At 49.1% G+C, this 26,816-nt stretch overlaps 1 protein-coding gene across 10 annotated transcripts in view; it reads right to left on the minus strand.

Annotated features, from left to right (window-relative positions):
- Atp2b2 (ATPase plasma membrane Ca2+ transporting 2) overlaps nucleotides 1-26,816 on the minus strand; it is a 318,107-nt gene that overhangs the window by 185,816 nt on the left and 105,475 nt on the right. For 9 of the 10 annotated variants that reach the window (XM_041643656.1, XM_041643646.1, XM_041643626.1 and 6 more), the window contains exon 3: nucleotides 891-985. The exons of the other annotated variant lie outside the window; for it this stretch is intronic. The gene's annotated coding sequence lies outside the window, so the exon portion shown is untranslated. The remainder of the gene's footprint in view (nucleotides 1-890; nucleotides 986-26,816) is intronic. 10 annotated transcript variants of the gene reach the window in all.

Consider the following 26,816-nt stretch of genomic DNA (forward strand, 5'->3'; position numbering starts at 1 on the left):
TGGTCTGAGGCCAGAGGATGAGCAACTTCAACTCTGAGTGCATAGCACAAACCTCAAGGTTTATACATTATACATGGATGCAATAAAGCAAAAACAGGGGCTCAAAGGAATGCTTGCAGAGCACAGAAGAGACACCGTCACTCCCAGGGAACCCGCAAAGAGCTTTGCCTTGTGGTACTCTGAGCCCAGAGTGGGCCGTCTCTCTAATGAGCATAGATTAGGCACATGGCATGACCATACACTCAACACGTGTAGACCGAGTACCTGGTGTGTCCTAGCCACTCTTGCCTGACTGCCACAAGATGCCCCTGCTGTCCCCACATTACAAATGAAGAAGCCAAGACCCAGAGAAGCAACCTCAGTTGCCGAACCAATGCTTTGAATTCAGACCTGAGTCCAGGTCCCACACATGCCAAGGTCACCTAACTGGATGGCACTGTCCCCTCGCAGCTCTCAGCACCTGTCGCAGCAAGCCTGCCTGAACCCCACCTCTACGGCTCCATGTCAGCCCAACTGGTAGCAAAGAAGGCGGGGCAGCTGTCTGTGCTACTGAGGCAGAGGGAGTGTTGGATCTGCATGGATCACCAGCACCAGGAATGGCAAGAGCAGACTCAATACTGAGACCAGGTTAGTTGTGTGACACTCACGAAGCCGATCTACACTCACTACCACACCCCTATTCAACACCAAAGAGATTCTTGGCATTACAGCCAATACACGTGTCCCCAGTCAGGTGGCAGAGGAAGGTGGTTGCTTCCAAACACACTTCATTCCTGCATAGTGAACCCTCCATTAGCACCCTTTACCAACGCAGAGGCGCGCACACATGCACAGCCATAGCGTCTTTCTTCTCACACCCCACCAAAAAAAGACCCCGGTCTTCAACTCACCCGTCCACGTCTTCTAGTCACATCAGGGGTGCAAGGAGTTGTACAATGGGGCCCATGTCTTGCTGGCTCTGGGGACTGTGTGACCAAGTTCAACTCTGGAAAGGGGTTAAAATGGTCATGGTTAGAACTGGGTGACCAGTGTTGGGTGGGGATGGAGGTGGAGGCAGGTTGCTCCTCCTCCCCTGGCTAGCCCAGATATACTCAGGCCATCTGCTCCTCAAGGCTGCCTTGGGGACCTCACTCTCTCCAGGTTCCAAGCTCATTACAGGGAAGTAAGCCCACCAGTTGGCAGTGATTGAGGGATGTCTCCCTGTCTCTCCCTATCTGTGGCTGGCATGGGCTGTGAGAGGGTGCTTTGGAGAGAGAGAGGAGAAGAGAGAGACAGAGAGAGCCCTTCCTTGCATAAGGAGCCAACTTTTCCCAGTGTCTGCTTCTCCGTCCATCCACACACCCATCAGCATATCTATCCATTTATTTGCTTTTTATTTTGAGGTACTCATCACTTCAGAGTTGGCAAAGAAATACACAGAGAGGCCTCGCCCCTTCCCCTAGCCACACCTGAAGGTCACATCTTGCATAACCACGACTTGCCATCAGAACCAGGTGAATGACTTTAGACCCTTCTTAAGGCACTCGGGAGGCAGAGGCAGGCGGATCTCTGTGAGTTCGAGACCAGCCTGGTCTACAGAGCTAGTTACAGGACAGGCTCCAAAGCCACAGGGAAACCCTGTCTTGAAAAACAAAAACAAACAAACAAACAAAAAAAGGCTCATTCTCAGGGCAGCAGCAGCACACATGCACATCCATGTGGATCCATGTCATCAACATCACAGTTAAGACACAACCCTGCTCCACACCACAGGTCTCCTGGACTCCGCCTTTACAGTCACCCCATTCCCTTCCTACTGCACCCTGCCCTCTGACTGTAGAATACTGTCTGTCAGCGACATGAGAGACATGAAGTCAGGCGCGAGGTGGACTTTCTGAAACTCCCTTTCTTGTCTCATTCAGGATAATCCTCTGGAGTCTGATCTAGGTTTTTATTTTCTGTATGCACTTTGTGTGTGACATATCTGTGTGTGTGTGTGTGTGTGTGTGTGTGTGTGTGTACATGTCTGCAGAAACCAGAGAAGCATGTCTAATTCTATTATTTTCTATCTTATTCCCTCGACAGAGTCTCTCACTGAGCCCGGAGCTGGGCTGGCAGGCCCAGCGTTCGTTCTGTTTTTCCTTCCTCTGGGCTGAGTTACAGGTATGCATGTAACCACGCTTGGTTTCTATATGGGTACAGGAGATTTGAACTCAGATCCTCAAGCTTGCACACTAAGCACTGTGCCCACTGAGCCAGCCCTCTCCCTTGCTCTGTGGTCTAGGCTTTACATGGTTTGGTGGTGGACTGTGGATGGATGTGCCCCAGTTCAGCCACTTAGTGATTACGGCTATCCAGGTTATCATTGCACATTGGAGAAATCATTACGAATGATTGCTATGAAAAGCTGTGCAAGGTGATTTATGTACAGACCTTTTATTTGTGATAAGCGTTCCGAAGTACGACTGGTGAGTCAGATGGTGGAGGTGCAGTTTTGAATGCAATCCCTCACCCATCCTACAGTGGCTGTACTATATTGCACTCCCGTGTGGATGTCTGAGTGATCCTGTCTCCAGGCGTTCTCACCAGTGCCTGCCAGTGTCATCATTTCCCACGCCAGCCACTCTGACACACTGCGCTGCCATCAGCTGTGGTTTCCATGTGCATTTGCCCAGTGGCCAGCCATGCTGGGCACCGTCTCGTGTGCACTCTGCTGACTGGACATCATCAGAGAAGTGGCTCCAGGTATTTTGTTCAGGATCTAATTGACCTGTTTGATTTTTAAAAAGAATACATTTATCTTATGTGTTGAGTGCCCTATGGAGGTCACAGGGCAACCTAAGGGAAGCAACTGGATCTTGGAGATCAAATTCAGGTCCCTCAGGCTGGACACCTTTCCCTGCTGAGACATCTCACTGCTCTGATTTTTTAACTTTGAAGTTCTGCGTTTACACTAGACGTCAATACTTTGTCACCCGATCACAGATGCCATTTCTCTCCTGCTGCTTCCAATAGCGTCTAAACTTCATTTTCCGTTTTCAGTAGCTTATGTGTTGCTTAGAGCGGATGGCTTTGGGTTCATACTACTCGAGATTTTTGAGATTCTTGGCTCTTCAGGTATGTGTGTGTGTGAGTGTGAGTGTGTGAGTATGAGTGTGTGTGAGTGTGAGTTTGTGTGAGTGTGTGTGTGAGTGTGTGTGTGAGGGTGTGTGTGTGAGTGTGTGTGAGTTTGTGTGAGTGTGTGTGAGTGTGTGTGAGCGTGAGTTTGTGTGAGTGTGTGTGTGAGTGTGTGTGTGAGTGTGTGTGAGGGTGTGTGTGTGAGTGTGTGTGTATGTGTGTGAGTGTGTGTATGTGTGTGAGTGTGTGAGTGTGTGTGAGGGTGTGTGTGTGTGAGTGTGTGTGTGAGTGTGTGAGTGTGAATGTGTGAGTGTGAGTGTGTGAGTGTGAGTGTGTGAGTGTGTGTGTGAGTGTGAGTGTGTGAGTGTGTGTGTGAGTGTGTGAGTGTGTGTGAGTGTGTGAGTGTGTGTGTGAGTGTGTGAGTGTGTGTATGTGTGTAAGTGTGTGTGAGTGTGTGAGTGTGTGAGTGTGTGTGAGTGTGTGTGTGAGTGTGTGAGTGTGTGTGTGTGTGAGTGTGTGTATGTGTGTGTGTGAGTGTGTGTGAGTGTGTGTATGTGTATGTGTGTGAGTGTGTGTGTGAGTGTGTGTGAGTGAGTGTGTATGTGTGTAAGTGTGTGTGAGTGTGTGTGTGTGTGTGTGTACACAATTGGGTGCATTTTCAGCCATAATTTATTCAAATACTTTTCAGGAGCCTTGTTAATTTTCCCACAGGACCCTAAGGCTCTGTTGACATTTTTTTCCTTACATTTTCTCTTTTTTATTTAAATCAGGTAATCTCCATCATTCTATATTCCAGTTTAACGATTCTTTCTTCAATTCTTTCTAGTCTGCCATAAAGCACATCCACTGAGGGTTTTTGTTTGTCTTTTTCAGGAGTACTTTTCAGTTCTAAAATTTCCATTTGATTTCTATTCTTTTCTGATAATTTAAAAGTTTGATTCCAGTGGCCAGAGCAGTTCCCCGAACTGTTTATACTGGCTACTGTGAAATCCATGTTAGCTGCTTCTGGTATCTCTGCCATCTGGGTTGGCATTTGTCAATGGCCCTTTTCCACCAAGCCAGACTTCTTCCTGGTGCTTCTGATATGAACGATTTTCCCTGGAAATCTATCATGTCATGAGACTCATTCAAGCCTTCCGTTTTAGACGACTTTCTCTGCTGTAGTCCATCAGATGCAGGGGAATGCCTGCTTGCTAATTTCACACAGGGGACCACATCCACCTTTTCCAGTCAGTTCCTACTGGTGGGGGGTCCTTGCTGTTGGTGAGTGAGTTTAGGGATCCCTCTAGTTGGAAAGTTTGGAGTCCTTACAGACTACTGTAGAGATATTTCATTTGTATTTTAATAAATAAAGCTTGCCTGAAATTCAGAGAGTAAAACACCCTTACCGATCGAATTACAGACTGGGCAGTGATGACACATACCTTTAATCCCAGTAGCCATGCTAGTTTGCCACAGAAACCAGGTAGTAGTGGTGCACGCCTTTAATCCTAGCACTAGAGAGGAATATAAAATGGGAAGAGACAGCTCTCAAACAGTCTCATTCTGAGATTCCTGGAGGCAGGATTCCCATTTCAGACAGAGGTAGAGGTTAGAGCCTGTGACTGGCTGTTTTGCTTTTCTGATTTTCAGATTGAATCCCAATTTCTGTCTCTGGGGTTTTATTTGGGGAACTGCAGAGAGAGGGGTATAGTGTTGTTTCCCTCCACCTGTTCCCTGCCTTCTCTGACACCACTCCAAGTGTGTGTGTGTGGCGGGGGCAGGGCTATTTTAGCCTTCTTCATTATAGCCCACTGATGCTGGAGGTCCCACTCTCTAACTCCATATTTCTTGGTGATTGGCTGGGTGCAGAGGAGCCAGTGTCTAAAGTATTTGTTTGAGCTTTCTTTGCATTCTCTAAGGTGAGCGGATTGTTGGTTGTGACCATTGTCAAGGCCCTACTGCTAGCTTCTTCAATTCTCACTCTGGGATAAATTTCACCACGGAAAGATGCAGAGTTTCCACTGTGGAATCTTGGGGTCTCATTCATTCCTGGCCAGCAGGTGTTCCCCCCAGTTCTCCTAGCTGTTCTGAATGATGGGGCCTTCAGCTATCCTTAGTGAGAGGATTGTGAAAAGTGACTCCACTCTAGCCTGGAAGTAGAAGCATTTAAATAGGGGCTTCCATCTGCCTAAAGCTTTCTAGAATTTTCTTCATGTTCCTTGTGTGCATGCATGCATGTGCGTGTGTGTATGCATACCTGTGTGTGCGCGTGTGCATGCACATACATGTGTTTCCACTCCAGCCCGGACTGACCTATAATTCTCTATGAAGTAGAAGCTGGACTTGAACTCACAGCAGTCCCTCTGTCTCAGTGCTGGGATTACAGGCATGTGTCATCACACTCCAGCTCATCTTAACACTGTCAACCAAATCTTATGCTCGGGTATCCTGCCATCTTCATGAGCTGCCAGTTTTCCACCTGCTCAGGAAAGGTCTTCCTTTCAGTCAGGAGACAAGGAACCTGGGCCTCTAAGGCATTTTTATTAGGGCTATTGACATGATGCTTGGTGGCTTGGAGCAAACCCACAAAGTCGTAGACTTGGTGAATACTAGAAACCCAGACTGGAATCATTTTCAGGATCTCTAGGTCCACCCCTGCTAGGTCTCTGTAAGGAACATGGGGATGGGCAGTACTGATCTCACAAATGGCGTGAATCAGGAAGTGTATGCTCCCAATGCCTTTCTGCTCTGGCAGCTACTGCTTCACTGAGCATGCCCTTCAGCATGGGCACCCATGCCTATTTTCCTCCCCTCCACAGCTCTGAGTGGCAGAAGTGCCCACATTTCTAGGGTTCTGCACCTGAGGTCTGCTCCACATCCTCTCTGTATTTTTTCCCTAAGTTTATGCGCTGCTTAACCTCCCTTGTCAGCTTGACTAGCCTTAGAATCACCCAGGGACACCACTCTGGGGTTGTCTGGAAGGCTTTCCCATAAAAGTTAATGAAGGAAACAGCATGTCCTGCCCTGAATGTGGACAGCACCGTCCCACAGGCTGGGGTCCTGAACCGAAGACAAAGGAGAAAGTGGGCTGAGCACCAGCAATCATCTCTCTGATTCCTGACTGTGGGTGCCATGTGACCAGCTGCCGCTCTTGCTGTCACCCCCCACTCCACCATCGACTGTGAACCTAAACTATGCACTGGAGTGTAACCTTCCTTCACCAGCTGCCTTTGTTGGGCATTTTATCACAGTGGTGTGGTTGTTGATTCTCAAAGGGTATGGTCGTGTCCCGGGAGAGCTCCCAAAGCCTTTTGGAGGTCTCAGACAAAGCAATTCCCAGAGCGACTGTCTTGGTTAGGGTTTCTATTGCTGTGAAGGAACGCCGTAACTAAAAAGTAAGTTGGGCAGGAAAAGGGTTTATTTGGCTTACACTTCCACTTGCTGTTCATCATTGAAGGAAGTCAAGACAGGAACTCAAACAGGGCAGGATCCTGGAAGCAGGAGCTGATGCAGAGGCCATGGAGGGGGCTGCTTACTGGCTTGCTCAGCCTGCTTTCTTTGGGAAACTTTGGGAAAACTTGTACCTGCCACGGTGAGCATGACGGCCCCCAGTCCCGAGATGCTTTTCACAGGAGGTCAGTGGTTGGACAACAGGCATGATTTTTTTTTTAAAAATTGTGCTTGCATGATAAAACGTACAAACACTTGAGAGTATAAAACTCAATAAACAAGGTGTGCCGTCACAAAACTGGCCACGGGCAAAGGAGTCATCAGTGTAATGATGAGTCACCTGGTGAAATGGCTCAGTGGGTAAAGACACTTGGCGCTGAGTCTGGTGTCCTGGGTTTGACCCCTGGAGCCTACGTAAAGGTGGAAGGAGAGAACCTATTTCACAAAGTTGTCCTTTAATTTCCACATGTGTGCCATGGCTCACAGGCCCACATACCACACTCACATGGGGCATGCGCTCATTAACACATCTTTAGAAAAAAAGGATCCATGAAGAGGAAAGACAAATGGGTGGGGTGGTTCACAGTAGCCTCTAACTCCAGCTGTAGGGGATACAAAGCCCTTTTCTGGCCTCTGTGGGCATTGCACTCATGTGCATAAGTCCACACATAGATACACATGCATACATACAACTAAAAGAAAAGAGAAATCCTTAAAGCCCATGTCCACCGGAAAACCTGAAACCCAAAATGTTCCCTAAATGGAAACCACTGTTATGTTTGCCCCCAAACTTTTAGGTTTTGAGTTTCTAACAGTCATACTGAGGTGCTCAGCCAGTAAAGGCTATGTGCATTCCAAAGCCAGAAGGCTCTGACCTTGGAATATGTCTGGTCCCATGACCTTGGAGGAGGGATGCTTGGAGTGTATGATGGCCTCAGCTCCTTCACTGTGCCTCTCTTTGATATGCTGTCTCCTGGGCAGGGGGCTGAATCATGTCTCTCCCAAACACAGTGTTTGTCTGAGCACAAATACCAAGACCTCAGAACATGCTTATATTTAGAAAATGTTTTTGTTTTTTAAAAAATACTTTTATCTTTATTTGTGTTTGAGTGTCTGATGAGTGAATGTGAGCCCTTGAGAAACACAGCACAACATGACGAGGCTGGCGCTCACCCTCTATAGTGTCTTTGAGGCAGGGTCTCTGTCTCTGCTGTTGTACTGTATCCTGGAACAGCAAGCCTACTCTCCTATCTTCATTCACCTCCCACCTCACCATAGGAACGCTGGGTCCACAGGAACGCACAAGTGCTTTCTGAACTCCAGGCACTGAGCAAAGGTACATACTAGTGATTCTTATGCTCTGGGCATCAACCCCACGCAGTCAGGCCTATAGGAGTAGCACCATTACCTACTGAGTAATTTTTCTGGCCCCTGGTCTGATAGCTGAGCCATGGTCTCACCATGTAGCTAGGCTAGCCTTGAACTCACCACCTTCCCACCTAAACTTGCTGAGATTACAGGCATGTGCATGCAGTGGGTGTAACAATGCTCCTAAAGAGGTAAGTGTGTATGATGAGGGGCAAGCTAAGGCAAAAAAGGTAAAAATGAAATTAAATAGGATTTCAGTTTATAAGACTCCAACTAGAATCTTATTGTGTGCACTGTCTAGAAAGAAGACATGATGCTTTAAAAATATGGGATTTCTCCAGATGCCAACACTGGCAAGATGAAGGTTTTGGTTTTACAATAATGCTTCTATTCCCCTGAACTCTGTAGTAAACGTAGCATCTAGGGAAACACATTTTCACACAGTACCTTTGTTCTGGGGGACCAGATATACAGCCCTTGCCCTGTGAATGGGGCTCTCTTCCATGCCCACATCCTATTCACCACAAAATGCCTTGTAGTTGAGGTTCGGGGTTTAGGAGGAGGATACCGCTCCCCCTCCCCTATCCTGTCCTAGATCATGCTCCCCTGGGACCTTCCCCCTCCAAGTTCCTCTGGCTAGGCTGAGACCTCATGTGGAAGCAAGGAACTGGCTGGGTCTCAAGTTCCTGCCTAGTGATTGTCAGCCACCAGCCTGGCCACCTGCTGGGCCCACTTGGGCACAGTAACTTATGTACCTTGGACAGCTCCAGCCCCCAGGCCTAGGGACCTTCCCTTTTCAGAAAGAGTTGTTCTCTCAAAGCCCTCAGGGCACCTGCTTCTTCTCCCTGAGACCCAGGTTGATGATGTCAAAGTTCTACTAATGGTCTGCCTGCCCTAGTCTATGAGTAGGGAGACTGAGGACCTCCAGAAGGTCACATATCCCACAATGCACAGAGAGACTCAAGGCAGGACTGAAGCCGAGGCTGTGGGCTTGCTGGCCTGAACCCCAGACCCACTGCCCCCATCTGTGAGCTCCATCCTCTTCTGAAACATCCCCACTTGAGTTGAAAATAGCCCCTGAGCCATCTGCTACACACCAACTCAGAGGCGGAAGCGGTGCCTGCTGTGGGGATTGAACACCCCAGCACTCTGCATGGCTGGGGCTGGCTGATGGACACGTGGGAGAGGAGAGAGGCTAAGGCTTGGTAGTGGGGGCTGAGCACCCTGGGCACAGCTCTCAGAGCAGATGTTAGAAAACAGCAGATGTTGGGAACCCACAGTTTTGGATCCAGGAAATGACTGCTTCCAGGCCTTGGGCAAGATGTCATTTTCCCACTAGAAGACGGAGATGCCTCTGAGTCCTTTCAGACCTGCTGAGGTCACACTGTACGGCTGTGTGTCATGGGGGTAGAGGAGCTGTCTGGACATTCCTGAGAACTTTGGGTTTGACAACAACTTATGGGAAGAAAGAAGTCATAAGACCTGGCTGTCATGAGGTCACCCCACTCCCGGCATCCCACTAATACTAAGGAGAACGCCATTCCACTGTCAGTGAGACTTGGAGATTCATATCCTCCTAAGCATTCCTGGGCCTGCTATTTCCTCCATTTTACAGATAAGGAAGCCTCAGAGAGGAAATGCAAGTGGTCTGTGGCCACACAGCTGGACCAGGCCTGTGCCCCCAATCAACTGTTTCACGAAATTTCTGAATGCTTTGTTCAAGGAAGCTACAGACATGGACTTTGCACACACCTCCCAGGGAAGCTGAAGCCCCCTATAAGACAAAACCATCTTGGGCCAAAGCTGAAGGAGAATCAGCCCAGGAAACACATTCGGGTGAGGCATTTGTAGAACATGTTACTGACACTATGAAAGAACCCCTGAGCACCTCGGCAGGAAGGCTGGGAAAATCCTTTGTGTGTGACTCACTTCTGCTTTAAAGGGAGGCCAGTCTCAGAGCTACAGAAGTCATGTGTTCTGGGGCCAATGGCTCCTTTCTATAAAGTGTTGGGATTGAAAAAGGCAACTCCTGTTGTCTTCAGTGTTCCAGTTTTGTCCTATCTGCCTGGAGGGACCAAACAAGGTGGGTACCCAGGATCCCACTCCTTAGGCTCAGTTGTATTCCAGTTCCTGGCACTTTTTAGGATCACAGAGTGATCCTGCAGGTGGTAAGGGGACTCCAAAGAGCTGGTTCCATGGGTGCCCCTTTTGCATTGCATGTGGGGTGCTGGGCAAGGACTCTGTGGGGCACTGAACATCAAGTACTTAACACACACCAAGGACAGCTCTCTTAGACCATGCAGCTTATGGCGGTGGTCCAGTCGCTAAAGTGCTGGCCATGCAAGTATGAGGACCAGCGTTTGGTCCCTAGAACCCACACTTTAAAAAGCCTGTCATGGTAACATGTACCTGTAATGTTAGTAGGTTAGTGCTAAAGATGTGGGGACAGGAGAGCCTGGAGCCTGCTGACCTATCTGAATCAGCAAATTCCAAATTCAGCAAGAGACTCTGTCTCAAAAATAAACATGGAGATTGAGGAAGACACCTGACAGTCAGGCGGTGGTGGTACACACCTTTAATCCCAGCACTCGGGGGGCAGAGGCAGGAGGACTCTATGAGTCTGAGGCCAGCCTGGTCTACAAGAGCTCGTTCCAGGACAGGGTCCAAAGATACAGAGAAACCCTGTCTCGAAAAACCAAAAAAAAAAAAAAGAAAGAAAGAAAGGGATAAAAGGATAAACAAAAGGAAAGACACCTGACATCAACACCTGGCTTACATATGCATACACACACACACACACACACACACACACACACACACCTTAGAGAAGCATGGAGCTATGACAGAAACCAGAGATGTATGTGATGGCAGAGTGGCAGGCAGGGTTCACTGCATACCCACATCTCCATCTCTCCTAGCAGCCCAGCCCTCCATCAGTAGTGGGTGGTGTTGGGAGCTGGTACAAAAATGGTTCAGTTTCCTTGCCTTGGATGGGAATACCATAAGCTATGTGCTTATACTAGTGTCTCAGTTAGGGTTTCTATTGCTATGTCTAGAGACACCATGACCACAGCAACTCTTTAAAGGAAACCATTTAATTGTGATGGTTTGCGTACAATTCAGAGGTTTAGTCATGGCTGGACATGGCAGCATTCAGGCAGACACGGTGCTGGAGAGGTAGCTGAGTTCTACAGTGTGTACAGGCAGTAGGAAGTGGTCTGTCTCACTGGGCGTGGCTTGAGCATGTACGAGGCTTCAAAGCCCACCTCCACAGTGGCATACTTCCTCCAACGAGGCCACATCTCCTAATGGTGCCACTCCCTTTTGGGGCCATTTTCTTTCAAACCAGTACAACAAACTCTCACTGTCTCCCAGTGTGGTAAGTTCCAACTGGCCACAGGGGTAAGTAATTGCTTGGTGACACCTTTGTTCCTGTCTGGCCTCACTTCTTCTCCCCTTCCAGCCTTCCTTGGCCTTGCCTAATGTCAAGATTGGTTTTTACCAAAAACAGGCTGAAGATAAGACCAAAACTGGCTTCTGAGAGAGCTTGGCTTCAGACAAGGAAGCATTCAGACTGTTCTCTTAGTAATCAGAAGTAGCTAATGACCAGAAGGCTGGATTTGAATCCAGTCCCACTTCACCTCAGAAGCTTTGCTTCAATCCTTACACACAATAGGAAGTAAGAACTAAGGGCAAATGAGAGGGCTTTGGAGCAGTGATCATGAAGGAATACTAACCAGCCCACCCGCACGTTCATTCATTCATTCAGCCAAAGGCTTTTTAAAAACTTCTATTTTCATTATGTTTATTTGTGTCTGTGTCTGCATGGGGGTATGTGCGTCTGAGTACAGGTACCCATGGAGGCCAGAAAAGTGTGTCTAGACTTCTCCTGTGGATCACCTAAGCGTAGGATCCGTTAGTACTTTCTGAGAAGCCTTTGGGAACAGTGAACAGACTCACACATGCATATGTATGTGACCTACACCACATGTGACCTACATCATGGCAAATACAGGGCTGGGCCTGAGAGCTTGACAAGCGGGGGCAAAGCTGTCATGTTTAGCATGTCATATTGCTTAGGCCGGAGGTAAATGACTGTGGGCTGCAGAGCAATTAAAATTTATGTTCCATTTCCTCCCTCTCTTTCCCCCTCATCTCTTGCCTCCCTACTCCCTTCTTGCTGGGCCCTATGCTGCACCCCTAGGATATATAGGTGACATAGATTCTGCTCTTGGAGCCTGGGAATGATGGATCAGTATGGAGAACCATACTTAGAGGTTTAGAGGGAAGGCCCACAGCAGCAGCCGATCCTGCTCAGTGATCTGAAACCGAGAGAGGGAGCTTTGTGGTTCCAACAGGGGACGTCACCAGCTCAAGGCACAGCCTGGCTTTTCCAAAGCTGAGTCAAGAAAACCTATAGTCCAGTAAGAAAATGGTCAGGCTGCACATTTTATATGTGCTTCTTTTTCTTTTCTTCTTCTCTCCCCCCGCCCCCCAGCTTTTTGAGACAGGGTTTCTCTGCAACTTTGGAGCCTGTCCTGGAACTAGCTCTTGTAGACCAGGCTGTCCTTGAACTCACAGAGATCTGCTTGTCTCTGCCTCCTGAGTGCTGGGATTAAAGGTGCGTGCCACCACTGCCTGGCTTAAATGTGTTTCTAATATCCTGCTTTGGTGTCACAGAGTTAAAAGTCCCTAGACCTTGATGACAATCACACTCTAAGAGAAGTCTTGGGAAGTCAGCCGGAGGGAGTCTTATGATTGGCCAGTCACAGGAAACAGAGGCTCAGAAGACTGGACAGAGAGACCAGAGAGCAGAGACTAATAAGAGGGAAAATATGTCTGCTTCAATTGAAGCCACGAGACATGCTTCTATCTGAAGCCTGCACGGAGCCCCACAGCAGATATGTGGGTGCACATTTTGCTGGGCAATCAAAACTATGTTAGAACATAAAATATTTCACTTTACTGTGGAATAAATGTTTTCAGTGTTCCCTGAGGCGAAATTAACTGTTTTTTCTTCTATTTTTTTTCTGTTTAACACAGAAACAAGCAGGACCCTAAATTTATAGACCATTTCCTCTTTCAGAAAGTACATTTTTCTGCATACAGCACTCTGTTAAGAAAGATCTGGTGTGTTCCAAGGCATGCAAGTCTCTTAATCTTGCGAGGCCGAGCAGCCGCCCCTTCTGGAACACGCTCTTCCATTCCCATGGAATGCAGCAAGAACATGGCTCTGGGAAAGGCAACTTCACAAGACCCACATTCAGACGTGGCATGTCCCTCTCAGGCTCCTCGGCTACCTAGCTGCTAGCATCATATGCTCCTTGGGTCATAGAAAGAGGCACTGTCACCCCCAGATCTACAGTTGTAGAAGTGGTCTCTACAGCAGGAAGCCACATTGAGGAGGTCACTCTGCCATCTCATTCACAGCTCTTTAGGAGACAGACACAGATGCTGCAAGGCCTAGGATTGAGAAGTCGCTCCAGGGAAGCTGGCTTGTTGGTAGGACATGGCAGGCCCACTGTCCCTTGGCTGATGGGTACAGCCTGCCCAGGCATGACAGGACTTCACAGGCTGCCCCTCTCTATCCTCCTTTGCTAATCATGCGAACGTCACAGTCGCACCCAAAGGACTGCTTTGCCATTCCCTGCACACAGTCACTCTGGACCCTGATTCTTGAGCCATGGATTGAGTGACAATACTTGGTGAGGGGCAGCGAGTGACTGGGGAAAGACAGAACACTTGGCAAGGCAGGTGGCTTGGTTCCAGTGTGACCGGTCATTGGTGCACACCTGTGACAGCTTTGGCACACACAACATATACAGTAGAGAAATGGTGTGGGACAATTGTCTGTGTTCTGTCAATTATGTTTTAAATAAACACTGATTGGCCAATAGCCAGACAGGAAGTATAGGTGGGACAACCAGACAGAAAGTAGAGGCGGGTCAATGAGAAGAGAATTCTGGGAAGAAGGAAGCCCATTCCTCTTGCAGTTGTGAGCCCGCCACAGAAGAAGCAAGATGTGACTGCCTTATTGAAAAAGGTACCCAGCCATGTGGCTAACACAGACAAGAATAATGGGCTAATAAAAGTTATAAGAGTTAATAAGAAGCCTGAGCTAATGAGCTAATCAGTTTATAGTTAATGTAGACCGGTGTGTGATTTCTTTGGGACTTAACAACTGCGGGAACCAGGCAGGACAGAAAACCTCAGTCAACAAATGGAACCCCGACAACAGAGAAAGCTCAGCATCAACCTTCCTAAAAGCTGCCCTGTCTTTCTCCTTGATCCTGAGCCCCAGGGCTTCATTTCCCTGGAGAGCAATTCAGCTTCATGTGAAGACATTTTCCCAGGGTGGTGAGGAGGTAGTTCAGCAGCTAAAGCCATGTGCTGCCAAGCCAGAAGACCCAAGCTCCATCCCTTGGATGCACATGGTGGAAGGAGATGAACCCACCCCCGCGAGTTGTCCTCTGAATGCACAAAGTGGCATGTGAACACCCCACCCTCATGAATGCACACAGACACTGAATCAACCAATCAAATATAAGATCTTGCAATAAACACACTTTCCGGCTCAACACCAATAAACTTAGAAATAAATTTCTCTTTCTTTAAAAATTCTTTTATTATTAGTGTGCATGTGCCATGGTGCATACATGGAGGCCAGAGGACAACTTGTAGGCATCAGGTCAGTTCTCCCTCCCACTGTGTAGGTCCTGGCGATCAAACTCAGGTCATAGGCTTGGTGGCACACACCTTTACCCACTGAGCCATCTCTTTAGTCCTCTTTTCTGATTCAGACATGAGAATTCAGACCTGCCACCAGCCATTAGCTAAGAGCTACTGGTGGCTATTTTATTCAAGAAAAGAATCAAATGTAACAAACTTACTTATTCTGGTTTTTTGTTTCAATTCCCCAAAGTGCCTGAGCTGACCAGTGGAGAGCAGAAGTGCAGAACTGCCCCTGGGGTAGCAGGGTCATGCTACCCCAAACATGCCTTATTTTCCTCACCTGTTCAAATCCGGTTCTAGCCTCTGCCCGAGCTGCTGGGAACAGAAGCGGAGGTCTGGCCAGGCCACATGCCTGAGGCCCTGGGCGAACGGCGGTTGTTAGCATGCATTGCTTTTTAACAATGGTAAAGGTTACATAAGAAAATGTAGCTGTGCCTATTGCAGCCTGGGTCCCAGCTTTTCTGCAGAAGTGATTTTGAACAATGTCAGAAGTTGCGTAAGGCCCCTCCCGGCACCTGCCACGGCCTGGGTTCTGGCTTTCTGGGAGCTTGCCTGCAGCGGCAGCTCTGCAGCAGAGGAAGGAACACCCTTCCCACAGTCCGCCTCGGTGCCAGTGCCGGGTGACTCAGCTCATGGCAGGGGCGTGGGTGGGAAACCACTTAGGTGGCACCAGGGAATCTGACAGCTTTGCCCCATAAGAATGGGTGAGGGGGACTCTGCTCCCCTCTGTATGGTGATCCGGGCTTAGGAAAACAGCTTCACCAGTTGAGCCCCTCAAAGGGGTTGTGGCTAGATGCCAAGCTAGGGGAGGGTGGCTCTCCTACTTTGCTTTCTATGCTGTGATAAACACCACGACCAAAAGCAGTTTGGGGAGGAGAGGGTTCGTAGCATTGTGTAACGTACAGCATCATGATGGGAAGTCAGGGCAGGGTCTCGGAGCAGGAATTGAAGCCGAGACCATCGAGGAATGCTGCTCACAGGTCTGTTCCCTTTGGCTTGCTCAGCTCCTTTCTAATACCACCCAGGACCACCTGCCCAGGTGTGGTACCACCCAAGACGAACTGGTCCTTATCACACCAATCATTAATCAAGAAGATGTTGCACAGATGTGCTTTCAGGCCAATATAATAGAATCACTTTCCCGATTCAGACTCCATCTGCCCAGATACCTCTCACTTGTGTCAAGTTGGAAAAGCAACAACAGCAACAATAACAACAACAAGAACTAACCAGAATAGGGGTCTTATTGTTTTTTTTTAACTAAATCAGATTCTGCTCAAACTGAGGGGCCTCCTGTCTTTTCCTTCCTACAGTCAGATCCCAACACCAACTTCTTACAGAGCTTCCTGGCCATCCAGGTCTGCTGTCTGTGTGCAGACTATGAGACAGGGTTCTGGGTATGCCAGCGTAGCCTCAAACCCATATACAATCAAGGATGGCCTTGAACCTCTGATCCACCTGCTTCTGACACCCAAATAATCCTGAAATGATAGACAGGCTTGGAACATACTGTACTAATTAATGTGGTGTGTGGGAATAAATCTCTGGGCTTTTAGTAAAGCTAGGCAAATACTGTACCAGCTAAGCCACGCCCTCAACCCAGTCTCAAGTCATAACCCCGGCCCAATCCAGAAGCTCCCAGAACATTGCTTCTCTGTTTGGCTTCACTCCATCCTTAGAACCGTCCGGATTTAGCCCACTTCACACATGGAGAGGCTGAGGTTGGGGTTGCCAAAGCTACACAGTAGAGCTGGGGTCTCAGCCCAGAAGCCATGTCTGGATGTGGATACTCAGGAGGTTGCCGGGGTCACGCACAGCTTGAGGTTGAGGTGCTAGTGGTGGGCAACTGTTTAAAGGAGGTCCTCTGTGCAGCCTGTCTCCTTTGCAGATGGGCCTGTGAAACCGGCATCAGCACAGTATGCAAGCTCACAGGAGAGGAAGAAGGAAGTGGAGGCCGAACTGGCTCCCAGAACCACAGCTCTCTAGGTCCTGCTGACCTTCAGCTCCCGTCTGTGCAATGGGGACATATTAAAATCTCACCCTCAGATGACGTCAGGGTTAAATGAGGTAACACAAGGGAAGTGTTTTAGAGACTGCAAAATGCCACCAGCATACTGAGGAGTATTATTACAGACTAAAATAGCCTGGTGGGGACGAGCAGGGGAGGTTCTGGATTCCGTCCTAGACGTCTGCAGAGTGCTTAGGCACTTTCTTTCCAGAACCCAAAGCTTCAGAAAGCAAGGACCAGGCCTGGCCTGCCTCAGTTTCCTCAGTGTCTAGCTCCAGGTTTGACCTAGAGAAGGTCTCCCAAAACATTTGGGTTGTTTTAGATTAATTTAGGACCAAGGAAGGAGATGGAGGGAAGGGTAATGGGACCAAGGGCTGGTAGTGCCTTCGTGGATGGGTGATTCTCTCACTGGGGAGCCTTGAGAATGGCAAGGACACTTTTAAGGATCTTGATAAATGGGGGTCACATAGTTACTACTTAGTGCTCCTTATGCCTGATATTCACTGAGTGGGTGAAACTGAGGCCCTGAGAGGTGTTCAGAGCTGGGCAAGTCTTGGGCTCCTTTCTTTGCATAGGCTGGCTCAAGAAAAAGAACTGCAATCTAAGTGGGTGTGGCTTCTTAAAAATGCCCTGGAGAGGAGTTGGGCATTTATCAAGATAAGGGGAAACTTTCGCTTGGGTAAATATCAACACTTCTGGGCCAGTTACTAAGGGCTTGAGCGGTTGCTAGGCTGCCAGCTGACCTCATGAAGGGCCATTGTTTGGTGCTCAATAAGCAGCCTTGAGTGACATTCCCCAGTTCCCAAATCCCAGGGGCCCCTGGGGTTCTGTGAAAAGAAGCAAGAGATTATAACTTAGTAGAGCAGTTGGTTGACAGAACTATGCTCATTTCTGGGGTACTGTGGGAGTGGGGCATAGTTTCTCAGAGCAAAGTACATGAAGATTTGAGTGCCAGTGAGAGGGTGAGCCCATGGCCACTGGTGACAGAAGTGCCCTGGGAATAAAGAATTCATCCCAAGTCCAGCACCTGGCCTTTGGTAAGCCTCTTGTCAACTCATCACTTTCAAAGTGGCCAGAAGAGGTGACTGATGGCTATGATGACCTCATTTCACAGTGAGGGATGCTGAGGTCCACCGGGACCAGCTTGCCCAAGGCCTCAAGATAGTTTTGACTTCTGGGTGTAGCAGGCAGAAGTGAAGCTGCTCGCAGGTGCCCATAGGCAAATCCCACAACCAGGAGCCCACAACACTCAATCAGAGCTGATTTCCAATGACAGGGAGATGGATGAGGTCATGGAGTCTATACAGTGGAAACAGAGAAAGGGATGCTCAGGTTAGGTTTTGAGTGGCCCAAGCCCATGTGTTAGAGGCTTGGTCCCTGGGGAGGAGGCACTATTGGGTAGTGGTGAGAATTTAAGAGATGAGGCTATATGGGAGGCCTTAGGTCAATGGGGGTGCACCCTTGAAAGGGGCCATGTGACCCTGGTCTTATCTTTTCTTTGCTTCTGGCTGGGAGTTGAGCTGTTTTTCTCTGCCTTATGTTCCCAACAGGATACACTGAAACCCCTCTCCAGTCCCAGAGCCCAAGGTAACTCAGTTAAGCTAGACCATCTGAGAGTCAAACTCTGTTTTTTTCTCCCAGGTGTTTGACTAGCAGATGTAGGTGAGCATGCTCTGAGGAGCTGGCAATGGCTTCTCTCCAGTTTCCACAAGAAGCAGCCCTGTCCTAATGGTGGCTTGCAGTCACTTCTGACCTGGACCCATTGAGGCTGAGCCATGCGGCTTGTGGTCATTTCCTTCAACCACCACGGGAAATGGATGCACTATGGTTAGAAGCATGTAAACCGCCATCTCTCAGCTCCTAGAACTAAAGGACCAGGAGTTTGAGAAGCAGAGTGATTGTCTCGAGGCTGTAAAGCAAGTGGCACAGACTGGGAAAGACTTGTGGGACTGGGGGAGGTGGCCATCACCGCATCAGGCTGCTAAGACGGACTGCCTGCTTGCAAAGGAAGGGGACCTTGGAGGTCACTTCTCTGTCCATCTTTCCTCACCCAGCCTCATCTGGCCTGGCCCTGACCTGGCTTCTCTCACAGGCTGTGGTAGGTAGAGACCCATTGCACGGCAGGCAGGGGGTCTTCTCTGCTTCACCACCAAGCAGCCCTGAGCCATGGACCTGCTCTCCTTGTGGAGTGGTGAGGACAGCGTGGGAGCTTGACCCTGTCTTCCCCTTTCTCTTAGCCAGGCCAGGTCCTGTCTTCTGCCACAGCTGCTTCTGCTTCCAAGGGCTTGCTGCCTAGAAAAGCCTCGGCACAGTGGAATGTGCATGGCAAATTCCTGCCGAGGGGCTGCAGGACCCCACTTGCTGTGTATCACTCCTGCAAAGGTGGTTCCTCGGCCCCCCTGAGGGCCCAGACCTAGGTCTGTCTTCTCTAGGCTGTCCAAAGCTGGCTGTGCAGGATATGGATCTGATGTGGGGTTAATATTGATTTTCACCCTGGCAGTGGCTCTCAACCTTCCTAATGTTGTGGCTCTTTAATACAGTTCCTCATGTTGTGGTGACCCTCAACCATAAATGGTGCTACTTCCTAACTGTAATTCTGTAAAGTTCTGTAAAACTGTATTCTGCTACTGCCATGATTCATAATGTAATAAAATATAATGTGAATATTTGTCTAAGGTATCATATACCTATAACATATTAATATTATATTATCAATATATTAGTATATTATTATTAATAATAAACATAATATAAATATTTCATATGCAGGAAATAAGATATGCACCTCTAAAAGGGCTGAAACCCACAGGTTGAAAACTGCTAATCTAGAATGTCCTAGGAGACACACCTCTGGGCAAGCCTGTAAGGGTATTTCCAGAGAGAGGATGGAAGACCGGAGTGTGGGGCACACTGTCATGGGCTGAGGAGAAAGTGAGCTGAGCACCAACATCTCCCCACTTCCTGACTACAGATGCGATGTGACCAGCCAGCCCATGCTCCTGCCATCACGCCTTCCCGCCATGGGGGACTGTATCCTGGAACTCTGAGACATAGTAAACCTTCCCTGAGTTACTTTCCCTGGGTATTTTACTGCAGCCACAAGACAAGAAACTAACAGAGACATGGGGTGACAGAGCTGTATGGGAACAATCAGCATGGCCTCTGTATTAGAGGAAGGGATGGGGCAGAGTTTCCATGCATGGCTTTTCAGGGCAGACTGGGGTTAATCACCAGATCAAGGAAGGTTTCTGGGGAGGAAGCAGTGAGGGTGAACCTTTCAGGCTGCACTGTGCCTTGGCAGGATCCAGAGACTGCAGGGAACACATAGTAGGTACTCAGAAAACTATAAGGAGCTGAAATGTTGTCCTATTTATATCACTTCATAAAATATGTACTGTTATCTCTACAGACTTATTCTTTCCCATTTTACTAATGAGAATTTCTCATCCACTGACCCTCCCCCATAGAAGAGGCTTTGTGTATTTACAGTGAGCCTTCTGGGGAGAGTGCACTTGTCCCTTTCCCGCCCCTCCCCCATTGCAGAGGAACAAAACTGAGGCCCAAAGAGGTGAAATACTTTGCCTGTGTTCACACAACTGAAGGAGGCAAGATGTGAGTGAAGGACTAGGTACCATTGTAGGCCTTGCTTCCACTACCAGGGGTCTAGGCTATGGAGTTGCTCATACACTCAACTTGACTCCTGCTGTCCCAACAGGAATCATGGTTGGTCCTCAGAGATGACTGGTTCACTCCAGCCCTGGCTATTTCTGGCAGCCCCTTAGCCTAGGTCTACGGTCTGAGGTGCAGAGTAAGTGTGTGACTTAGGCTCAGGGTGGCCACTATGGGCTCTGGAAGGCACAGTTATAAAGGTGCAGAGATGCCGCCTGTGTAGCAGGTAGGCAGAGATGCTGCCAACCTGGCGACTTGGGAAGGGTGGACTCCCGAGGTCTTGGGAAAAGGACCTGCTGGAAGGTCTACCAGGAGCTCTGAGTTGCCAGGGAACTTGGAGTTGGGTTCCCAGGAAAGGCAAAGAGGTTAACACACAGAGGGGGCACACACAGGGAACCCCCAGGCTGCAGTGGGACTTCGGAGCTCTGGTTTCCTGTGCTTAGGTATCTTGTGGTATAGCGCTGTGGGACACAGTAGGACGAGCTGCACTCAGGAAAGGGACGGTGCCAGCACTCCTGGGAAGGACATATGTCCCACAGGAGTATTCTAGACTGCTGTTGGATTGTTCATCTTGTGAAGAGTGATGTCAGGACTGGAACCCAGAGCAGAGTGACTCTGCCATCCTACTGTTCCCACATGGTGAGTGGGCCATTTTGCGGGGAAGCAGAGGGTGTGGAGGAGAGACCAGCTGGTTGGAATGCTGGAGGTGAGCCACCTCATGGTTACAGTGATTTGAGAGATACTGATAAAAATGAGATAGTATTAGGAAGGTTGGGATAGGATCCCAATAAGGTATCAAAGAGATGGGGCCCTGTGGGCTCTTGTGGGTACCTATGAGTCCCCAGGCAGCCTCTGGCTCCCCCTCCACAGCAGAGCACTCTGACTGCACAGCTCAGATGGGCTGATCCCAACTGGGGCTCCTAGGATGGAACTGAACCCCTTGCTGTGGCTATAATGAGCTTTACAGTGCCCAGCCATGGTCCTCTTGTGGATGGACACGTGGCCGTGAGTCACATAGGCCTGAAGCCTGGCTGGAACCACAGGGAGCAAGCGGAGTGCTTGTCTTTCTCTTCCTGCTGGTATGGCTGCGCGAGGGAAGGGGAGCCCTGAGGGTGTAGGAGGCACTTTTGGCTGCCAGCACAGGGGGTGGGGGAGGGAGAGAGTAGGTGCTGAAGACATTGTACCACCACTGGATCCAGCCATGCCTGAGGTCCACCCCAACACGGTCCAGTTACTCAGGCCAATCAATTCTCTTTTGTGTGTAAGGCAGACTGAATTATTTGAACAGAAAGAAAGCCTGGCTTGAGAAACTCAGAGATTTCTTGGGCTGACAATAGAAATGGGCGTGGAACTTGGGGGGGGGGAGAGAAAACGATGGTTATTATGAGGAGAGGTTAGAAGAATAGGAAAGGAAGCTAGAAGGGAGGGGAGGGGGAGAGAATAGCACAGGATGCGGCCAACTGAGGAGAGTAGCCGAAGGTGGCCCTGCACATGGCAGGAGTGAGGCCAGCTGCTCCTGTCACCTCCTCTGCTATTTATAAGCCCAGGGCCCACAGCGTCACACCTGTTAATCTCTGCCCTTCAAACACAGATTTGTTTCCCAACATGTTCCAGATGAGATACTCTTCCTTGCTGAGAAGCGCTGCCTGCTCCCCTGGCATCCTTAGTTTTGTGGTGCGCATCCCAGGGTGAATGAAGCTAAGTAGGGTGGGTGCCATGTGTTCTTAGGTACAACAGAAACGACTGACACTATTAGTGGCAGGAGACAGGGGAAGACTCTAGCATCCCTCTGCATAGACAGCTACAGCCCAGAGAGATAAGCCTGTGGTACTCGCTGGGCTTGCATCAAGCCTGTGAGGGGGTTGGAGTGCTTGGAGAAAATGTGCGGAGCCTGCAGGTGCTTTATGATTCATCTTGACTTGATGGTAAAGGAACTGGGGGATGGAGATGAGGCTCACTGGTAGAGTGCTTGCCTAGCATCCATGAAGCCTTAGGTTCAATCCCCAGCACCGCAACAAAACAGTTGTGATGGTACATGCTTGTGATCTTAGCACTTTGGGGTCAGAGGCAGGAGGATCAGAGATACAAGGTCATAGAGAATTTGAAACCAGTTTGGGCTGGAGACTCTGATCATGGGCTTTTAAATGAAAAGAATAAAGTAATGTTTAAGGGGTCTGAAGTCCAATGCAGGAGTGGGAGCTGGGCACCTGCATCTCCACGGGGATCGAGGTCTGCACCCTGAGTATTCACTTCCCAGAGAGTTCCGTTTAGGCATGCAGCAGGCAGCTCACACTTGTGAGCTGCTCAACAAATTGCCTTTCAAGTCTCCGCACTGAGCAATTTGGTTTCCATTTTGGGAGGAGTCAAGTGGCTCCAGAGTTAAGGAGGCCCACGCTGGCCTTACACAGTCTTTGATCAGGGTGCGTTTGACTCCAACTCCCTAAACCTGAGCAGCTGGTTGAGACCCTTTCAAATACAGCAGGCAATTAAATTTTCACAAAAAAAGAAGTAGGGACTCCTGGGATAATGAGATGGGAGCGGCTCAAAGGCAGCCGCTGAGCTGTAGAGAAGCCAGTGAGAACCAGAGAGCCACAGGGTAGTGGACACCTCCATTAATGAGGCGTCACTGCCAATCATGATGGAGCCCTCAGGAGCCAGGGCTCTGCGAAGGCAATATATGTCCCCAGATTTTCAGGATGGCTGGGAAGAGATGCACAGGACTGGCCTCTGGGGTAGGAAGGACAGAGCTGGGCAGGTGGTTAAGGAGAGGCATGCAAGCCACCTGGGTCAGCTCAGGTTCTGATGTAACTGGAAAGTCAAAGAACATTCTAAGGTTTTCCACTCTTTTATCCCTTGGTCCTGGTTGGATTCCTGGCCTCACCTAGTCAGTATCTCCATTAATGTGGTTCCTACAGCCTGTCGCCTGTTGGGTGCCTCCTTCACCCCATGCTGTAGTCTATCAGGGTCTGTCATGGCCCATGGTCCCATGCTCCAGTTCATCACCCCACACCCAGAACGTCACCACACACCACTGTTCATTGCTCATTGGCAGGTCCTGTGGGTGAGTCACTTGACATCAATCCTGTCCCTCTTCCACCACTGCTACCATCTCCGGCTTGAAGGAGGTGGCACCTTCCACCTGTCCCCTGATGCTTCATTGAAACTTTGTTCCACAGTGCCTCTTCAACAGTGAGGATGCCATTCCAAATGCATGTGTCTCCTGCAGTCTCCACTACCCTCCTCCCAGCGCCACCTCTGAGTTCACCAGGCACACAATTCTTTCCTACCTCAGGAACTTCCCAAGTACAGCTCCTTCTGTCTGCAGCACCTGCGTCCTGCTTTCTTCCTAGGGAGTCCCTCTGATTACCCAGTCACTGCTGCAGGAAGACCTTCCCTGACCTACTGTGCCTTCTGTTGATACTCCAGAGACTGACAACAAGGTTGACCTTGAATCAGAGGGTGGAGCTAGCTACTAGCTGACCAGAATTGCCATAGAGGTTTTGGAAGATGTTGCAGAGTATTTCTTTACTGTGTGAAGATGGGTCAATATGATTGGTTAAATAAATAACTGAATGAACAATAGCTAGGGGGAAGGAGGTTAGGCAGGACTTCCAGGGACACAGAGGACTCTGGGAAGAAGAAAGGTGGAGACACTAGCAGACTCGGGGCAAGTCTGACATGCCATACTGAGGAGAGGAAATCAAGCCATGTTGCAGTACATAGATTAAATTCATTGGTTAATTAAGTTATAAGAACTAGTTAGAAAAAAAGCCTAAGCTAAGGCCAAGCTTTCATAATTAAGAAGAAGTCTCTTTGTTTTTATTTGCAGGCTGGCGGTCTCAATGAGAAAGCTTTCTACAGGAAGACCTGGAACATATAGAGAGACACGGGAAGTAGCAGGGAGGGGCACTTTATAGATGGAGAAACTGAGCCTCAGAGAGGTGAGCTGGTCTACTCAAGGCCTCATGGCTTCAAGCAGCAGAGTTAGGCCTTGAACTCAGTTGAGGGCTAAATTACAACGTTAGAGCAACTGCTAAATTGTCAACAGCCTGAACATCCACCAGCAGGAATTAGGTTACATAGTCTCCATTTATACATTCTATAGAAAAATGATGTGGAAGCTTCATTGCAACTGTGCCTGGGATCGATCACTTTGGTTTCCTTCTTTGCTTTGGCAGCTGGGGAACTCATAACCAAATTTAAAGCAGCCATGCTGTGATGCAGATTCCTCACGCTGTTGTCTTCTGTCTCCCCGCGCCTTCAGATTTCATGCTCCATTTCTTCTGGTGTCACATTGAATGTAAAGAGCCTTTGCTGCCAGGCTTCCACGGGTGACACGACCAGGCACTGGCAGCGTGGGGTCAGCCTTGAACAGTCTAAAAACCTGGTCCCCCAGACTGAGAGCCTAGGCTCTGTCCACCCCTCCATCAGCTACAGAGTTAGACTCAGACAGGGAGGAACTGGGGACACTGCTCTTGTGCTCTCAGTATCACACAGCCCAGCTTCCTTAAAGGGACACGAAGTAAACCAGGCCACTGTGTCAAACATCCTGCTTAGATAATGACATTGAACTCTTGCAAACAACTCTCCAAGGGCATCCTCCTTTTGCAAAAGAGGAAAGTGGACGTCATAGAGGCTGAGCAACTTGTTCAAGGACGTACAGCTCTTAAGAAGCAAAGCTAGGTTTGGAAGTAAATTGGTTCTTGCTTTGACAACCACCTGTGGGGCCCAGTTCCACCCATCAATGCCCCAGCAGGTAACCCCATGCAGAGATCAGACTGGCCTGCCGATGGTGGGTATCGGCCGGTCTCTTTGTGCTTCTTGGACATGGAGATGTGGTGAGGAGGTGGTAGCAGAGGCAGGAATGGAGAAGGGACATGAGCAGCAGTTGGGAGAAATGAAAGAATGGTGTATACAGACACACACACACACATGCACACACACACATGCACACACACACACACACACACATGCATGCACACAGTATGTGGGAGCATCCCCATTGTTAGCATGGCCAAAGGAGAGATTTTCCTTCTGATGGTGGCTCCTCCCAGGACTGTCAGTCTGTGAGTGTGTGTGTGTGTGTGTGTGTGTGTGTGTGTGGCTTAATGCTTGACATTTTGGTGAGGACTGAATGTATATGTTTGTGCATCATGCCTCCTGAAGTGGTGCAGCTTTCAAAATAGGTAAGACCGCTGTGTTGGCATCTCAGGTAGCATGGGTAGTGCTGTTGGCTATAGTCCTGAAAATGGTACCATTTAGTGAAACTCTCAACAGCACCAAACATAGCTCTCCACTGACCTCCCTGACAGTTGCATTCCTGGAAACCTTAGGATATATCTATTGGTGGATTAAGATGTCACAGATGCTGAGGTCAGTTTCATACAAATGGGGTTCTTACTGATGACCACATCACAGGTGGTGGTCCACATGGACACTGCGGGGCCTCTCTGAGACCTGCCAGGCTGTCTTAAAACCCTTAGCAATGGTGATAATCTGGATGCTTCATCCATATTCAGATCAGCTCTTTCCCCACAGTTGTTCCTGCTGGTACCAGCTAGTCTGTCCCCATAGAACCGGACAGGGTCAAGAACCTCATTATAGTCATAGCAATCAAAATCATAGCCAAACAGGAAGAATGGCTTCTCCTGAGTCAGAGCGGTTCAGCATTGCTAACTTCAGCTTTGGTTCATGATCACAAGAGAAAGGCTTAGAGGCTGGAGAAGGTGCAGGAAATTGCCTCCTCTGCTCTCTGTCTCTGGAACCTGAAGGTCCTGCTCATCAGCTGTGTGACCTCAGGAAATCTGCACAGCCTTCTTAAACGTGTCTTCTCAAATTCTAACTGCTAGTGAATGCAAGGTAGCCAAACAGGCCGGGAGGGACAAGTGCTTCATGGAGAAGCCACAGCAGAGGGGACCCTGTTAAATGCCAGCTGTTCGGATGGCTCCTGGGTCTGATAATTAGGGAACAAGAGGTGTGGTGCAGACCCTGTCTCATGAGCCCAGTAAGCTACTTCCCAGAATGGGGTCTTCACCTTCTTTCCAACGACTGTGCACCCATGAAGATTTCCCACTCCTCAGCACCTGGCAGGACCAATGGGAGGGTGACCAGGGTACAAATAGCCACACACCTAACTTCCAAGGACAAAAGAGGCTCCTTCCAGGAGGTTTCATGGAAAACCCCATGTCCCTGACATGTAAAGGAACTTGGGGCTCAGGAGTAGGAGCTAAAGAGGGACCTCACATCCTACACCTCAGTTCTAGCTAGGACCCTTCAGTCTGTTATTGGATGTTTGGGGGTTCTTCTGAAAGTAAGCTGTTGGGGCTGTGGCCTTATTTGGATTGGCAAGCATGTGGGACACTTCCTGATAAGGCCAGTCACTCCTCTGTCACCATGCAGTGGTTCTCCTGATTTGCTGTTCTGCCACCCCTGTGGTTCCTCTCCTCAGCTTGTAGACCATTGCTCTGGTTATTACAAAACCTCAGTTTTCCATTTCCTCCACTTAGTTTTT

This window comes from Microtus oregoni, unplaced genomic scaffold, assembly GCF_018167655.1.
Source record: "Microtus oregoni isolate MIOR12 unplaced genomic scaffold, Mior012 000002F_ref0000024, whole genome shotgun sequence".
NCBI classification, from domain to species: domain Eukaryota; kingdom Metazoa; phylum Chordata; class Mammalia; order Rodentia; family Cricetidae; genus Microtus; species Microtus oregoni.